Source organism: Varroa destructor, unplaced genomic scaffold (assembly GCF_002443255.2).
Source record: "Varroa destructor unplaced genomic scaffold, Vdes_3.0 BEIS01000001.1, whole genome shotgun sequence".
NCBI classification, from domain to species: domain Eukaryota; kingdom Metazoa; phylum Arthropoda; class Arachnida; order Mesostigmata; family Varroidae; genus Varroa; species Varroa destructor.
This window is the reverse complement of record NW_019211454.1, coordinates 21245612-21256580: the sequence shown is the minus strand read 5'-3', so window position 1 is coordinate 21256580 and position 10969 is coordinate 21245612. Positions and strand designations below refer to the sequence as shown.

At 42.0% G+C, this 10969-nt stretch overlaps 3 protein-coding genes and 1 long non-coding RNA gene across 6 annotated transcripts in view; 2 read left to right on the top strand and 2 right to left on the bottom strand.

The window, feature by feature from the left end:
* The window catches only part of LOC147758369 (uncharacterized), a 55119-nt gene that overhangs the window by 4721 nt on the left and 39429 nt on the right, over positions 1–10969 (top strand). The gene's annotated exons all lie outside the window — the stretch shown is intronic.
* tyn (trynity) overlaps positions 1–10969 on the bottom strand; it is a 67504-nt gene that overhangs the window by 22827 nt on the left and 33708 nt on the right. The gene's annotated exons all lie outside the window — the stretch shown is intronic.
* Dlic (dynein light intermediate chain) overlaps positions 1–10969 on the top strand; it is a 63974-nt gene that overhangs the window by 43666 nt on the left and 9339 nt on the right. For all 3 annotated transcript variants that reach the window (XM_086992871.1, XM_086992861.1, XM_086992865.1), the window contains exon 16: positions 4301–4419. The gene's annotated coding sequence lies outside the window, so the exon portion shown is untranslated. The remainder of the gene's footprint in view (positions 1–4300; positions 4420–10969) is intronic.
* LOC147758370 (uncharacterized) lies at positions 3124–4583 on the bottom strand. The gene is made up of 3 exons (XR_015330257.1): positions 4430–4583; positions 3429–3657; positions 3124–3254 (listed from the first exon to the last, which is right to left on the bottom strand). It is a non-coding gene; the product is annotated as an uncharacterized LOC147758370 (long non-coding RNA).

Below are 10969 nucleotides of genomic sequence, written 5' to 3'. Positions count from 1 at the left end.
CGCCTTCGCTGTTTGAGTTTTTACGCCTATTGTGTGTTTTTGGCGTAAAATGTCTCACTGTGTTGCAAAAGCGCCAACTTGGCCACTCGTCTGATGTCGTTGGCCGAAGGTGACAACGTCGCTAAGTATTTCTTCACGGCATTACAACAGGACACTCATATATCTTCTTTTGATCTTTGCTGGAGTGAAAAATCTGAAGAACGAGTGACTGGGGAAAAAAGAAAAAAAAGCGAAAGTTACAGTCATCTGTGATCACCGCGTGTGTGCTCTGCTTGCCGACTTTCAAATCATAATCGTAAAAAAATTATCGTTTACGTGCGTATGTTGGCTATTTATTCCAGCCGTGTAATAGCTAGTCATCATTGTAACTGTATATAAGGGTAGTTTTCCTAGTGACACTCGAAGGCCAAAAGCACGTATTAGGGCCTAGCTAGGACAGAGTTTGCTATGTGCTATTGTATAGCATAGTGGCGCGGTGCCATGTCTGACTAGAACTGTCACAGCCGATTCGAGATCTCATTGACGCAAATACAGCAACTCTGCTTAAACGTTCAATAAACGCACTGTAGCCTATTGTTGTTTCTGATCCGTCCTGGTGTTTGCTTGAAGGAGACGCCTGAAAACGCGGGTATGATCTAGACGCAAAAAAGGCCATGAAAAACTGATTAGACGCACATTAGAGACATAACAGATAACAAAAAAGCATTATTTTTGGCAATGGACAAGGAAACCGAGGCCTGTGTGGTCGATGCTATGTATGGGCGGGTCAAAGTATGCATTTGTTTAATTCGAATTTTGGAACGAATGGCTATCAAGGATTACTGAATCTCTTTTTTAAATAAACGTGTGCGAGAAATTTCTTTTTTGTAATGACTCATTTTAGTAGAAACTATAGTCCAAGCTTTCTCTGCTGATAGAAAATCCATCGCGGTCTACTCTGTAGCATAGATGCTACTGCGATGTAAATGGCTAGCCGTACTTAGTAGGTCGAGCATCCTCTTTAAAAAGGCCTTATCATTTATTATACAATATCATTTGATGGTCACCACTACGGTATCCGATTTGGACTAAAAACGAAGGCTAAAAAACAGTCTGAGTTTACTCTAACTCTATGGTCTTCTTATTACTTATAGCACGCTTCATCGTTGTAAAATGTCCTGTACAAGTTCTTTTTACATTGGTTTATTTACTGTACAAAAATTCTCTCAATTTTTAGATATTCGACTGTTTTAACTTAAAACTTATAACGTATGCCAACCCCTTGTGCTGTTGTACGGAGCACTCGTCTAATTTTGACCGTATTTCGTCTGCACAGCCTAGGTAAATTAGGTACGACATTGGCTGGTGATGTTAGCTGGCATTCATGTGCTGTTAGGATTATGTTTAGACTGTTTTTTTTTAACAATACGGCATACGACACCGCCGCTGCTGCTATCTAAATCGTATAGGGTGTGTTACGATAGCTGAAGATTAGTTTTTTTTCCGAAATGAGCTTGAAAATAGCGTCGGAACTGCCCGAACTTATAGACGAGTCAATTGTGGAATTGCACCTGTCACATTCATCATGGGAAAGATCGCACAGGATACAAAAGCAACTTGTGAAAATTGCAGTGCTTCAGTCGTCTTACCGATGTCCCGAAGCATGACGAAGCTTCGTTTAACTGGAACTATACAGGATCGTCATCAATGCTCTCAGCAACGTAATTAGCCTCTACAATTTAAGCTGTTCATCTGGTCTATGGTCCAACAGTTGTCTTGCTACCGTATACCTTCTGATACCTACGTAAACCCCTGAGGCAATAAACCACTTCAGCTTAGACTCAAGTGGATGCCGTTGTAGGAGTACTGCGTTTTACCATGATCGCGTGCTTTGCGTTATCGCTATGGTTATCATTAAGAGCGGCATATCATACAATAACTGGACCTTCTAGTTAACAGTATTCAGATTCTCCCTCTCCCATTTGTCTTGTTACCGACTTGCTTGAGGGGGAAGGGGGGTATGGGCGCAGAACCCGTAAAATAGCTGGGCGAAGCACCCGTAACAGGATTAGTCGAAACTGTAGGACATTGTTTCCGCCAGAACGCGGCGCCTGTAGAACTTGTAGTCGACTGTGACGCAGGTCGGGATCATTGGGGCCCTCATCCATCCAATAAGCAGCGTACCACAAAGGCCACCCCGGAAGCTGCCTTAAGTGCCACACTACACGAGGCCAAGTGCTTCAACCATCTACTGCACTGATACGCACGAGGATCATCATCATTCGTTTCAAATGAAAATGGTTCAGTGAAAGTCGAGCTACTTCTGTCTCACGCTTGACTGAGTGCACACATAGTAACCTATAGTTGAAAACGCCAGCCATCGGACTAAATGGTAAAGGAGACTCATCGATAAAAGAACGCGCGCAGTGCATAGAATATGGGACGATCGCGGATTGCTGTGCAAGTTAACCCACTGCATTTATAACGCCTACATCAAAGCGTGGCTTATGCTGAATGATCCGTACAGCTCTGTATAGTTGTTGGGAGCCGGCAGACTGACGGCGCATGCATCCCTTGAATGACGAGTTGTTTGGGCGGTGACTGAAGTGCCCACACACTTCCACTTTTAGTCTAACCACGACTAATTCGAAATTAAATTAGAGCAAACTGTGACAATTTCATTTCAAGATCGGCGAGGCATCACTACCTCTGTAACCTGTGGGTCACAGCAGGGCGGTATCTTTGAACAGATCCCACAGTGAGTGCTATTCGTTAGATAAACTACCTTCGTGTTCCACGTCGCTCTGGGTCACGCAAGACTCTTTATCAGTATTCGCATTCGAATTCATGATAGTTACAGGGATAATGAATTTATGGGACAATTCCCTCAAAAACGCCGAAAATTATACCGGCACATTTATGTCACCAGCGTTTTCTATGAAATTTATAAATTTAGTGTTGCGATCTACGTTTCTGTTGTTGTATTGCAACTTTCGCTGGTTTTCTCGAACCCCACGCTACACCCTAAACACTCTTCATTATAATATCTCAAGTATTTAAGTTAGCCCGTTTTACTCGGTAACACTGCTGGCTAGAATGCCGTCGTCTTATGAACACCGTCATCTCCATGCACTGCACAACAGCCTCAGTTTTCCGACCACTCTTCCTTGGTCAGCTTGAGATGCTACAAAGGACGCTTTTCAACTGGCTACCGGGAGTCCTCGGAGTAGCCGGCGATATCTTCCTTCCACAGAGACCCGCACCCTGGATCCAGCCTTTCGCATGTTGTAATTTCGGAATATGTTAGAAAAATGCCCTACAGAATCAACGCTCATCTATCCGTAGTAACTGATGGCCGGTTTCGCGGGCATTCTGAGCACCCTATCGTCGTTGTTGCATACACTCAGCAAGAAAATGCTGTAAAATAGCGGCGCAAGGTAATTGCTTACCTTTCGCACTACTTGGTCCCCAGGTCATTGTTCTTGGGCTACCCAACACTATATCTGTCCAATTCACTCTTCCGGCTTGCTAAGATACCCCCGAGGTTCACCGCTCTGCATTGAACCGTTTCCACAATGTCGCGTACGGTTTCGCCCATCCCACAAAGCTGCTGCCAGGTCGTAACGCGGCAACTGTAGTAATCGGGTCAGACTGGATCTGTCGAGCCCTACGCTACGCCTCAAACACCAAAAAAAATATGTTCTCAAATTAGTCCGTTTAATATAATGCGAACTCAGAACTATCAGCCCACTAACGATTAAATAGTGCAAATTTCTCCTTGGTGAGTAAATCTACTCCTTTTTGCACGCTAGAAAATTAATCTTTAATACATTGATAAAGTTACATCTGTTTAAACAGGCACAATACCGGAAAGGCTTAAAGGCACTAAAACAGGAATATCAGTAACTCTGTCGACATACTGTTAAACAACTCACAACAATAAAGGGACATTTCCGTCTTGTACTATAATGTACTATGCATAGGGTAATCCGAAGGTATGTATTGACGCGTATCCAATGATGCCGAACTCCGAGCAGTAATCGTAATTTTGAGCTCAATAGCTCTATATAGAACATTTAGACCTGGCTGCTGGAGATATAATGGTATACAGTAAATCCAGCCTCGGGTTTTATGGCCCAACATTGAAACGCAAATCCTCCATTGGTCCTTACGCTCTCTTGCATTGGAGCACTATAGACATTTCAGGTGGAGGTATAATTCAACATCGATAATTCCTGTTGCTATATGTTCCAATATTCTTAGATACAGCTAGTCAGCCAGCGATATCGCAAAAAAATACCACTCTTTTATCGCTTTACAGTATTTCGGACACATATCCAATCTAATTTCTGAGCCTGTGCTAACGGCTCCAAACTCGTCAAGACCAGTGGATCAACTCATTACGGGAACGACTTCGATGAGGAAAGGTGTGGCCAGAAGGTAAGCTTACCAGTTTTTCTTACATTTGTGTGGGAGCGCACCGCTCCTTCGACCGTTCGAATTGCTATTGTGCCCTTGGGGAGGATGTGGTCAATTGGGTTGAAGGAGACGCGGTAGGCAACGATGTACCGTGTCTTTGCTTTGAGAGTGACATTGCTAGCAGTAGTAGCGGAGGTCGTATTTTGACTGAACGTTTAACTTCGTCAAAGGCTATAGTTCGTAAACCAGAAAACAGAACGACCGGTCAACTGAGAATAACGAAAAAGACATCTTTATTACCTCACGATTTCTGCAAACGTAAATTTAGACAGAGCTCACACCTCACAAGATTGGCTTTGGGGTTGTTGTTCGTTCACAGCAGCCGTTAGAACTTCCTCAAATTTTATCACATCCTGTCTGCCAATAGAAGACGGAACGTTTTTCGCACCGATACTCAAGAAATTCTCCGATGCTTGCAAAATTCATAAAACATTTTTTTTTGCTGGCTGACATTCAACTTTGTTGAATGTGACCAAGATGCGAACCGCAACCAACCGTGAGGGCAGAGTTAAATTGCCAAGTCGCCTTTGACTTAGTTGGAGCAACGCGCGAGAACGATTGCAGTACGGCGTCGGGTGTCTCTTTGCTCAGTTCTTAAGACGTATCTGGTTCGCGCACTGTTACGTTACTGAGTTACCTCAATTCCCACGTTTTTGCAGTCCTACCCTTGTAATACTTTTCCGCTTTTTTTTAGGTCGATTTTTTAGCTATTTGCGCTATTATTATGGCCTAGCTGACTGGATTCTTCCATTGTTTCGACCAAACCTCTGGGCAGTAAAGCTATGAAACAGGAGTGACTGTGTTTCATGACTGCGTTTAATATGTGGAGCATATCAAAACAATAAACAACCGTCATTTTTGTTGTTTCATTGTTTGACACAGTGGGATACGATGCTGGTGCTGATGGCCATTTTTTTCTAATTCATTTCGACTTATATGCACCTTTAGACAGGACTTCTTGTTCATGTAAAGATTAACAAACATATGCAACTAGTAGATTACCGGCCTTCGTAGGATGACCAGAACAAAAGGTTAAGCAAAGCAGCGAACACAAGCCCACTCCAGGGAGCACTTACTGCAAAAAACCTATTTGACATAGCTGAGTAACTTAGTTGGAATCATCAGAGTAAAGATTGGTATTGCCGTTTTTAGTTTATGCCTGTTAGAGACAGTCACCGTCATCAAGTGATGAAGACGAAAAGCACAAATGTACTTATGGTGCTATTGAGTGCCGTTCGTCTTAACGGATTATCTGTTTCAACAGCGGCGCGGCGATTTCAGCACTTCTCGGGAAGCAACGCAGAACATACAGTAATACTTTATTTCCGTGTCAACTAAATGAGACGTGCTCGTATTATGAATTGGAAATTCATTGCGGTCGGGCCACATCCGCACGTTGTTCTAATGCGGACAGTCGGAAAGACTTGTCTTGAATGAATCCACACGACGGGAATGGCCGATGCCTAGACTCGGCTTCTGCTCGTAAGCACAAGTCGAATCATTCAGAACGACTACCTACCAGCGCTTATTTGGCTTTCCCTGTGTTTCATCCAGGTTCTCTTTCTCATGTAACTGCCGATCAGCTGCCAGCTGCCTCACAGCCCAACAGGCAACACATGAGCGCGTCTCATGAACTTATGCCTTCCCCCTCCGTTCAATACAGAATCCTATGGAAAATATAGGAGGAGTAAGAAGAAAGCGCAGCACGACGATGAAGATCTAAGTAATAGTTGCTCTCGTTTGATCTCGTACTTGATCATACATATGTTGCCAAACTGGTAGCCAGCCTCTTGTGTAGACTAATTTGAATTATATACGAATGTGCTGATGCCACGGGTAGGTAGGTAACTACGCTTTTTGCCTTTCAGCGTTTTTGCTGATCTGATTGCAACAATCCTTGGGGTGTATATGGCGGACGACGATTTTAGTTATTTTAAGGAAAATTAAGAACTAGAGTAACGGTTTCATTTGGTCTTTTTGGGCGTTACATATGATTTCTACGATCAATGCTATTAGTGAGTTTCTCTATGTATTAATTAGACTTTTGGAAAGTAAAGCTGAAAGAAACCGTGCTTAAACATTGTTTATTATCTGGAGCATATCGAAAGTAAACGGCCACGTTTACCCGGCAATGACGATTACTTCTTCGGATTCATTTTAACTTATACGCACCTTTACTTTTGGCTCAACCAGACACCAAAGGCAAACTGTGGCAAAAAAAAAGGCACTTGACAGAGATGACCAGTTCTGTATATGCGTTGTGCCTGTTTTGGCGTCAGCGGGCTAAAGACCTGGCAGCAGAGTGGGTCTGCGTCTTTAAAAAAAAACAAAAAAAAAATGACAGCACTGAAAACTTGTTGGAGGCAGTCAGCGTCATCAGCTAAAGCAGACGGCTGCGACAAATACGCCCGTTGCCGTTTGTTATTGAGGGATGTTTTGTTTCAACGGACACACGGATTAGTGGTTCTGACAACGTTGTTGCGATCTCAGCGGATCGGGGGAAGTCCGACGCAGGTGGCCCACTAGTGCCCTGTGTGTGCTATTTCCGCGTCAACAAAACGAGACACAGAGAAGCAAAGAGTGTTTCGCATCGTGTATTGAAAATTCATTCCGCTCATCTCAGCTTCCAGTGAAGGTATTCAGCTGCAAAGCTGAGGAATCAATGTGATTGAAAACTATTTTGCTAGATTAATAGTATTTACTGTAATTGTAACATTTCTGCATCGCAATTTGCCTAGTCACTCGGCCTAACAACGCTTTATACAATGCCAGCGCGTAGTTCTTTTTTAGTTAATTGCTATTCTATTAATTAGAGATGTACAATTCTATGTAGAATACTAAGTAGATCAGGAATATCTATGAATATTTAACGGGTAAGAGGTTTATATATAAAGATGCATTGTGTACCGGTTCCATGCATCGCGGATAATAATAATACTTCGTGGTGTAGACAAGTAGGGAAACGTGAGGTGGCCTAGGTCCGAAATCAGGCGTAAACACTTGGGTCGTGCTAGCAGCCAGCGATACAACGTAATGCTTAAGGGCAGTATGTGCGGGTCGGGAAACTAAAAACCAGCCATATATGTTAGAAATTCTATATGAGATTATGAGGAGATTGTGCAAGAGAACCTATGCGTGTTATTTCTCCATTTCCCATATTTGATGTAGTAATGTATAGTCATATGCTCATGACGGGTTTTGAATTAAAAATTCTTTTGGAGGCTACATGTTAAGTAATCCAAGTTACGCATCAAATATGTAGAAAGAGGTGATTTTTTTACACTTGTCGGATCAGCGCAAGGTGCGAAAAATGTTGCATCTTACTGGCCTAAGTGTTAAATGATGTTGAATCAATATATATATATATATCAACAGTAACTCCGATATATTGATTTATGTTGGAGTTTGAGTTTCACGTCGTGAACGTGTTCGTTATTTTTGCATCCTGCAGTTCGCTACATATATTCCCGGGAAATGTCTCAAAAGAATTGGTGCATGCGGATATTCTGGGAAATGCTTGAGTCATTGACATTAAATTCGAGGCTAGCCCGCCATTTTTCAAGACGTCGCTGGAAGCTTTAGACCTGTGTGTTGCGTAAATAGTTTCCTTGACGGTGGTCTTTTCGGACTTCCATGGCGTTTCCAGTTCTCTAGTATTCTTTGATGATCAATTTCCGTGTGTTATGGGCCACAATCATATAGAAATAATTGGTATAGGGAACGTACAAAGTCAGCGCGAAAGTCTATAAGACCGTCTTTACTAGCTTTATATTGCAATTTAATATTACTCATATCTAGTATTAAAACAATTGTTTCATTTGTCTTACACAGTTTGCTAGGTTCTTTATTACAAGTGTTTGCATACATCGTGCCATTTTAAAAAAGTTTTTGTCCTACCCTGTATATATATCTAGATACTTTTTTTTTTGCTTGACAACATACTTCGGGAGGATCACGACTATCTCAATTTGAGCTAAAAGGTGAAATAAACGCAGTACTTCATTACGAATACTCACATACATACCTGACGATAGTTTGTCATTGTTGAAATGCTATTGCTAAGACCAAAAAAAAAAATTATAATGCGCATAATAGTAACTATTCACAAAGAAATTTCCTCAGAAGGATATCAATCAGAATCTAAAAGAGCAGATACGAATCCTCAAATAATGGATTTTTGGATATCCTTTAAATACTAGATCTACATGATAATTATTATTATCCTATTTATTTTGCCTCGTTGAAAAAATTACTTGCATCTACTTTTGTTGATGGGAAAATCTGACTTTCGTATGGAATACCGTTGTTCCCATTGGGAACGATGACGACACTAACTAATTAAACAGGTTCACCAATACGCCATTATAGCAATGTATTTATCCATGTTATAACTTTACATTATTGTTACGCTGCACGCGCATACAATGCACGCTACGCTGCACCTGCGATATTTGATTACAGACAGTATGCGAAGATCCGTAATAAAGTAATTAAGAAAAGGCCGGAGTGAACATGTCGTCCGCTCTCGAAGCACTATTTTGTCACAATTCTAAATGGCTTAACAGGATTACTTTGACGATTTTAAGTATAACTACTACCTGTGACGCGACCGATCACACCAACTCATAGACGTACCTTACGAAAACTTGCCAAATGAATTTATTTGTTCTTACGAGCTGCGGGATCACCAAATTATACTATTAGTAAGCCCTGGATTTAGGAGTTTGCTTGCTTTCGATGTTCCGCTTCACAGTCTTACTTGTAGTAAGAGTGGGGTGTCGCCGTGTTCTCGCTTATGCATGGACCACCGTGGACAGTAAAGGAAAGCCCATGTTTCATTTAAACCGAAACGCAAGCCATTTGTTATTATCGTGCGGCCAGATTTACGTTACACACCCTCCGCCGATGTAATATGTATATGACGAATGATGATAATAGACTTATGTTACTATATTATATAGGTCCGACAAAGTGAAGCTAGAACAGGAAGCTTTGTCTCAAGCTGTAGTGAAGACCCAATTTACACTGTCGCTATGATATTGCTGTGAGGATCGATAAGTATGTCCTTGCAGAAAGTCTTTGTCCCACCATTAAATATGGTAGCTAACGGTCAGATCACGTTTAATCTTTAGGAACGGCTGCACTTAGGCTAACAAAAGGCTATATTAGCCCTTTTTTTTTTGGGCTGGCCCGAATTGTTTCTAACTTTGACGACCCTAGGGGGAACGAAGGACACGGACTGAGTTGCTTTTGTCGGGCTTCTGCATGGGCCAAACCCGTAGCGACTGAACTACTGCAGAGGAAAGCTCGTCGATCATTATGCTTACAGGTACGCCAGGCGCCTCAAACAAGCAGCGCGCAAATGGCGTTAGGGGACTTCTTGTAATACGGCAAGGCTCAAAGGCAATGCAAAACTGAGGAAGGCCCTGCCCGCAATGCACACAAAGGAATCGTCAGAGAAAGACAAAAGTAGTGGTTAGCCATACTGCGGCAAGCGACCGTGCGGAATTTAAGCAAGGATAATCCCACAGGGACTCACCGTTCTACTCAATGCAGGCACAGGCAGGACATGGCCAGTTATCTGTACAGAATAGAGAAAGCACTTCGACACATGCATTTTAAGCTTCCAAAAAAAACAATACCTTCTACCCGCTAACTCAATCCGAAATCTTAAAAAAATGTTGAGAATAGATTGTTAACAGCTTTAAGGCTTTCGTGCTGTGAATGTGCACCTCTGTGAAATTCTGAAAAACCGGCGACAGGCCTCGTTGAAAGAATTACGAAGGAAAAAAACCACAGTTTAGCGCGACGCAATGCCTAGAAGACCATACCAAGAGACCGAAAGGGAATTCAGCGTGATTATCCGGTGGTACTTGCCATTCACTCGAACTAGTTTGTAGTACTAGTCAACAAAGAGCCGGACCAATACAAAAGCAATAAACAAGTGAATTATATATGTGTATATTGTTCGTCATACGGCTGAATAGTACGACTTGGCACTTGTGGAAGTGGCAGCAAAGCGTTCTCCATCAATTAACGAAAATACTAACGAGTTTTAGTTGTATTATCGCTTTCGTTGATTCACTCAATCAAATAGTTCAGTCAAGCATACACGCTTCCCTAAGAACAACGATTTCCAAGTAACGAATCCTCTGGTTTATACCTTTCCCAGCTATTGGCTTCCTACGCATTTCCATCGGCGTCAGAGATCTAAAAGGTGACTGACATTTCTTTACACTACAACGAACAACAGATTTAGCGATACACCCATTGTAGCAATATATATATATATATATATATATATATATATATATATATATTCAAATAGACGTTCCAATGTTAGATTATCACTATTACGCTGCGCTTCAACGGATAATCGACCCCCATGGTAGCTCCTATTAGGCGATGATGGCCAGATAATGGACACCCAAAGGGCTGATAGGCCAACAGATAACGCCAAAGGAGATGCTTCTATATGACGCTGTAGATTTTTTGCGTTATCACAGTTGCA